At 45.7% G+C, this 7,368-nt stretch overlaps 1 protein-coding gene across 1 annotated transcript in view; it reads right to left on the bottom strand.

Moving 5' to 3' along the window:
• Window positions 1-4,888: 4,888 nt before the first annotated feature.
• Window positions 4,889-7,368, bottom strand: part of LOC140420408 (uncharacterized) — a 38,809-nt gene continuing 36,329 nt past the window's right edge. Inside the window, exon 5 of the mRNA XM_072504426.1 lies at window positions 4,889-6,941. The gene's annotated coding sequence lies outside the window, so the exon portion shown is untranslated. The remainder of the gene's footprint in view (window positions 6,942-7,368) is intronic.

Below are 7,368 nucleotides of genomic sequence, written 5' to 3'. Positions count from 1 at the left end.
GGTCAGAATGGAGGAGAGTTTGTGCAGGGGGTCGGGGCTGAAGGCACTTGCAACAGCGCCGCTCCCAATAGATCCTGGGAAATATTCAGGGAGTCCGGTAATAATAGCTTCATTGAAAATCTGGAGGCAGTTTCGCCAACACTTCGGGTTGGGTTTAGGGTCAAGGGAAATGCCGATTCGGGGGAACCACAGATTTGAGCCAGGGAGGTGGGATGGAAGTTTTCAGAAATGGGAAGAGAAGGGGATTAAGACGCTAAAAGATTTGTTTCTTCGGGATCGATTTGCAGGATTGAGGGAGCTGGAAGCGAAGTATGGGCTAGAGCAGGGAGAAGTGTTTAGGTACATGCAGGTTCGGGATTTTGCCAGGAAGGAGATACAGAGCTTCCCAGAGGAACCGGCCTCCACATTGCTGGAGGAGGTGTTGACGACAAGGGGACTGGAGAAGGGGGCAGTGTCAGCGGTGTACGGAGCTATTCTGGAAGAGGATAAGGCACCACTGGAAGGGATCAAAGCAAAGTGGGAGGAAGAGCTGGGAGAGGTTATAGAGGAGGGGGCCTGGTGTGAGGTGCTCCGGAGAGTGAATGCCTCCACCTCGTGTGAGGTTGGGGCTGATACTGCTGAAGGTGGTATATAGAGCACACCTCACGAGGGCGAGGATGAGCTGATTTTTTGAAGGAGTAGAGGATGTGTGTGAGCGTTGCGGGGGGGGGGGGGGGGGGGGGGGGGGCGCGAATCACGTTCATATGTTTTGGTCCTGTCCAAAGCTAGGGGAGTACTGGAAGGAGGTGTTTAGGGTAATTTCCAAGGTGGTGCGTGTGAAACTGGACCCGGGTCCCCAGGAGGCCATATTCGGGGTGTCGGACCAGCCAGGGTTGGAAACGGGAGAGGAGGCAGATATCATAGCCTTCGCCTCGTTGATCGCCCGAAGGCGGATCCTGCTGGGATGGAGAGCAGCCTCTCCACCCAGTGCCCTGGCGTGGCGGGGGGGACCTGTTGGAATACTTGACCCTTGAGAAGGTTAAGTTCGAACTGAGGGGAAACTCGGAGGGGTTCTACAAGTCATGGGGACTATTTATTATGCACTTTCAAGAACTGGATAACATCGAACATTAGTTGGGGTGGGGGAAGGGGGGCTGTGTAGATTAAGGGTGACTATGGGTAATCCCTGATTCCTTTGTGTCATTTGTTTATGTAAACATGTGGGCTGAGGTTTGGGGGTTGGTGGGCGGATGGGATCGTTGTTATTATGGGGATTGACATATCTTGTTGATTATTGTTTATTGTTGATGGGTATAAATGTGGGAGAAAATGTGAAAAAGGAGGAGAATTTAAAAAAAAAAAAATTTTTTTAAAGAAAAGATTTAGAGTGCCCAATTCATTTTTTCCAGTTAAGGGGCAATTTAGCGTGGCCAATCCACCTACCCTGCACATCTTTGGGTTGTGGGGGAGAAACCCACGCAAACTTGGGAAGAATGTGCAAACTCCACACGGACAGTGACCCAGAGCCGTATCGAACCTGGGACCTCGACGCCGTGAGGCAGCAGTGCTAATCACTGCGCCACCGTGCTGCCCAAGATTCCCAAACTTTAACCAACTCTGGACCCCGAGTGACATTTGTCCCACAACAATCTGGTGCCAGGAACAGGATCCACTGACGGCTCTGATTAAAGGAAAGCCCCCGTGGACAGCAGATACCGGGGTGAGTTTTATACCACCCGGATTTAGTTCAGTCTGACTGACCACTGGGGCCTCCTGGAATCTCAGGGATCTGCTCTGGTTTGTTTCTTTGGCGTCCATTTGATGTAATTTCAATGACTGGAACATTCCAGACAGAGAATTGTTGGTTTTATACCAAGGATGTGTTTGGGGGCGATGTTGAAGTCCCCGTGATCGAGAGGGTTTTGTTGCTGCTGACAAATTAAGGCTTAAAGCTATATGGGAGGCTAACCAGAAAGAGTTAGGCAGGTGGAGAGAGTTTGGCGTGTTCAGAGATCCCAAGTAAGGGGTCATTTAGCATTATTGCCTCGATGGATCTGCACAGAAAAGCTCCAAATTGTGTGATCAATGCAGGAATTTCAGAAATATTGTGTTATATATATTTGGTGCATTAAGGGTTAAAAGTCTTGGTTAGTGTGTGACTGCTGTAGTCATGTTTATAAAAATCCTGGTTTGTAAAGCAGCTCGGCATTTTTGAGAGAGGTGCAATTAAGGCATCGTAAAATCTTGGGAAATGTACTTTTTTATATAAAGAAGGTTCTCTGGTGAATAAATAATTGGATAAATTGTGTTTAAACTTGAATAATCAGGTCTTGATATCCGGGAAGTGGCATAAGGGTATTGTAACTAATGGGAGGTGTGAGGGTACCAGATATCTAGCAGGCCAGCAGTGTTTTCGTTTTTTGGCTGGAAAGTGAGCTGAGAAACATTTTCTGAAGAATACAGCCAGCAATTGTGCATTATTCTGACTGTACTCCAGTTTCTTCAAAAGATCTCGATCCAATATTAAGCAAGTATGCTTGGTCTGCTAACTGTATTTAAACGTGGATTTTGACCAGAGATGGGTTTGTTTGAGTTCAGATAAAGATAGCAGTTAAGGGTTATTTTTTCATTGTATTGTTAAGCATTGTTTAATGGGTAATTGTAAGCTATTTTCTTTGTGATGCAAAAATTAGTAATAGTGTGTTCGTAATAAAGTTTGTTTTAATATCGCTACGTGTGTGTGAAATCAATCACGCCTGGAGCGAAGTATCCTTTCCTCGCAGTCTTACAAATTGAATAAAATATTGGGGTTTCTGTCCGGTATCCCAGCAACTGTTGTGGTCTGGTCCAGGATCATAATACCGAATGGAACTTATCAGGCCAAGACTAGGTTAGCGGCTCAGGGATTTGAAGAAACCCTTCGGAGATAAAGAGGTCAGAGTGGACTCGCCCACAGCGGAAAAGGTCATTTAAATGTTTTATCATTCCTTTTAACAACTTTTTCTTGTGAATGTAAATCAATAGATTAAAAAGCTCCTTTTCTGCCAAGGATCACCTCCAGAGGGCAGTTTTTTGTAACTTCCTAAGATCTTCCTCCGAAGATCAGAGGCTGAATGCCCTTGACTGCTGAAGTGTTCCCCGACTGGAAGGGAACATTCCTGCCTGGCGATTGTCGTATGATGTCCGTTCATCTGTTGTTGCAGCGTCAGCATGGTCTCGGCGATGTACCACGCTTCGGGACATTCTTTCCTGCAGCGTATGAGGTAGACAACGTTGGCTGAGTTGCATGGTGGGTGGTGTTCTAACGTGTAATAATGGTACCCATGTTGATGATCTGGCCAAGCAGGAATGTTCACTTCCAGTCGGGGAACATTTCAGCACTCAAGGGCATTCAGCCTCTGATCTTCGGATAAGCATTCTCCAAGGCAGCCTTCAGGACGCGCGACAACGCAGAATCGCCAAGTAGAAACATATAGCCAAGTCCCGCACACGTGTACAGCCTCAACCGGGACCTTGGATTTGTGTTGCATTACATTCACCCCCCACTCTCTGGCCTGGGCTTGCGAAATCCTACCAACTGTCCTGGCTTGAGACAATTCACACCTCTTTAACCTGTGATTATCCCTCTCTCCAGTTGCTCAGTCTGGACCTGTAAACTTAATTACCTGCAAAGACTCGCATTCAAAGTATTGGCTTGCATCTTTGACTTTGTCTATGTATATGTTTCTGGAACCCACCTCTTCATTCACCTGAGGAAGGAGCAGTGCTCCGAAAGCTAGTGATTCGAAACAAACCTGTTGGACTTTAACCTGGTGTTCTAAGACTTCTTACTGTGCTCACCCCAGTCCAATGCCGGCATCTCCACATCATAAGAAGGTGCCAGATGTAGAATGAAGACTTTGGAAGTTAAATAAGTTTGTCTCTGTTTTGAACAATGTTTCAGAGTGTATGGCACTTCTCAGTTAGATCAGTTTTGTTCAAGTTGGATTGTCTCCACCTGAAGGCAGGAGCTGCCGTGCTTTATTGGTACCATGGCAGGAAACTCTCGGGCATCTTTATAATGCATGTTGATGACTGCCTATGTGATGGTGCTAGTGAGTTCCAAAACAATGTTACTGACAGCAGCAGAACAACATTTAAGATTTGGAGTCGGGCTTCTGGGACCTTGAAGTAAATTGGATTGGAAATCGGGCAGTGTGTGGTCTGACATCACTTTACATCAACAATCTCCCGGAGACAGTATGAACCCTGTCACAGTCAATGGGGCCGGGGCCTCACAGAAAGATGAAGATGTTTCCAAAGCTGGGACTGAGCAGCTGCAAAGTTGAATTGACAAATTGGATTGGTTGGGAACACAGACAAGGCTGGATACAAGTGTTGATGTCTTCGAGCTGAGTTCTGTAATGAAACGTCCAAAGGTCGAGGACATTTAACGGGCGAACAGAACATTAAAAAATACAAGGTGGTTGGGTGAGCTGAAGAATATAAAATGGATTGTTTTTCGTGATGCCTTTCACTGGCAGGAGCCTGTCTCAGTGTCTGGACACTGAGTGATGTTTAAACATCTCTTTTAGCAGAACAGACAAACATTTCTCCTTCTAAATTCAAAGGCCATGATATTCAGCTCCCATGAAGTGGCTGACAGTCTGGTCTTGGCCTAATGTTTGACTTGCGATTTCTGACTGTAAATCCTCCCCTTCTAATATTCTGGAAAAGGAGTTTACAAAGGTTATCACTGACAGTATAGGATAGAAATTCAGAACAGATCATTCTAGCTTCTCTGGAACATTGTTTCCTCTCTCATTCCCCAAAAGGTGTAAATCTCCGTCCCGCACATCTCTCCATTCTCATGTTATTAGTTAGTAATTTCCTGCTTCTGGACTGTAGTAGAAAGATTCAACAACGCTCGTTAAGGCAAAATAACAAGGCTTTATTTACGAAGACTGCATGCAGTAATGGCTGAAACATGAGGTCAGAGAGCAGTTTGTACCACTGCTGATTCCTTCCCAAGTCCACGCTTTCACAGAGAATCAGCTCAGTATTTATACATTATCAAGGGTGCGTGACTACAGCTTAGTCAGGAATTCAATCTGAAGTAGAAACGGAAGCAATGTCATAAACCTGCTGATCTTCTCGGACTCTTTGTCTCATCCCTCATACCATTATCTTGTCCTTTGATAGAACATTAAAAGGTCGGCGAAGACTCATTCATTCCTTATCTTGTCTTATTCATACCGCCCTAGGTTATGACGGGTTAGCCTTATCAGAAATACCAGAGGTCAGGCATTTTGGATTAGCTAGATTAGCATTCCTTACAAAGGGCTCTGGTACATTGAAGTGGCTAGGTCAGCTTTTCTTACATTGTACTGAATAGTTGACCAGTTTTCCCATCATGCCATTACTTAATTCGTACAACATCACATTCCCTCCTTTTGTCATATCATGACAACTAGTTAAATAGGGATTTCCATGACTCGATTGAAAATGCATTTACACAAGCAACCAAGCAATCCTATCCCTAGTAGCATTAGTAGTAGTAGCATGAAGGCCTTAAAGATCCAATCAAATAATCCATAACCCAACCATCCTAGCCAACCCGGCGGGTTATAGTCATGAAATTCACTGCCAATCTCTTGAATTTGATCAGTTTGTCTCTTAATATGGTCGGCCAGGTTAGTGATATTTTCAGAGCCATCTGGAATATAAGTACAGCACTCCTGACCGACAATAGCGCACGTTCCTTCCTGCGAGGCTAACAGATAATCCAAAGCCAGTCGATTTTGTAATGCCACGGTCCAGACAGCCACCAGCTCAGCTGAGACCTCGGCCAGTGCCTGTCCAGTTTCCCAGGCTTCTGCTGCCGTTATGTTCGCCAGTTGTTCCAATGCTGTGGCCATGTGGATCAGTTTGTTGGCTGCCTTGCCCATTCCATACAATGGAAAGGCCATCATAAAGAACTGTTCCATTTTAGTGATAGTCCTTTTGGCTCGCGAGGGGGAGTGCTTAAGGGAGGGTAGGTGACGCATTTGGGGTACGACATATCCCAGAAAGCAGGATCCTGTCCAATCAGTAGGGAGCCACGGATATGCTTTAGTGCCGCATATTAAATATGTTCCATTATAGGCCGTAAAATCATCAGCTAACGTCATCCAGGGGATTGGGGAGGTTTGGCCTCATGAGCTGTTAGAGGTTATATTCCATACCCTGGACCAATCACAGTTAAACATGCCCTTGTTGGATATGCCTGGTACCGGTCCTTGCCAGTCAACTGTAAGGCTGCACCTACTTTGCCCCATCAACTTTCCTTTCCCTGATTTATTAAAACACATGGAACCTTGAACATTATTTGAGTGGATGGTGAGGGAGGGTGGAGTCCAGGCATGATTATAAGCGGGCTGATATGAAGCCGAAAATTTAGTCATGTCATAGCCAGCAGATCTCCATATTTCCATATCTCCCCTGGTCCCTTTTTGATTTTGTCGTAAAATCCATTCAACTGTCTCTGCGATATGGAAAGGGGATGGATTGGAGAGGTATTCCTTCCCTCGAATGGACGGGGATGTGGGTACAAACCCAACACTTGCTTACATTCAATTTTTCAGCATAAAGATATGACATATATAAATAGGTATTGGAATGCAGTTCCCGGGTAGTTCGTTTTTTTTTTACTACCGAGTGGCTAAATAGTCCAGAGAGTCCAAAAATTATAATGAAGATCTTCATCCTGTGTTCACGTCTGGGTTGGAGACTATCTCCTTGCAATCGGATAGATGTATCCAACTTGAACGTCCTTCAAGCTTGACAGAAGTCGGTGTAGTCAGTAGTACTAGGAAAGGTCCGCTCCAGCGTTGTCCTAGTTTCTTTCTGTCCCAATTCTTTACCAATATGTAGTCTCCGGCTTCGACCACTGGATATCGAGGGACGGCTGTCCCTGCTGGCACTGGGAGATGTGCCTGTTTCACCTGTGAGTGGAAAAACTTCAGAGCTTCAAATAGTTCTGCATCTGTTCCCCCATCACATGGAGGTCTATTCCCCCATCACATGGAGGTCTATTCCCTCCAGGGGTTTTTCATGGGCATCCCAGGGAGTCCTCATTGGCCGACCATAGACTATCTCTGCAGCTGACAGTCCGGTCCGCGAATGTGGAGTCACTCGCATGTGAAACAGTGCCAAGGATAATACCTTTAGCCAATTTAACCCAGTTTCTTCAGTTAATTTAGATAATTTTTCTTTTAAAGTCCCGTTGGCTCTTTCCACAATTCCTGCTGCCTGCGGGTGATACGCGCAGTGCAGTTGCTGTTTAATTACGAGTGCTTTGAGTACCGTCACCTGCTAGTTTCCTCCGTCAGGGATGAGGGGTCGTAGCAACGATCCGAGAAAGAGAGACCA

This window comes from Scyliorhinus torazame, chromosome 5, assembly GCF_047496885.1.
Source record: "Scyliorhinus torazame isolate Kashiwa2021f chromosome 5, sScyTor2.1, whole genome shotgun sequence".
Taxonomy (NCBI): Eukaryota; Metazoa; Chordata; class Chondrichthyes; order Carcharhiniformes; family Scyliorhinidae; genus Scyliorhinus; species Scyliorhinus torazame.
Note: the sequence above shows the minus strand (reverse complement) of the source record. Positions and strands in the feature narration are given on the sequence as shown.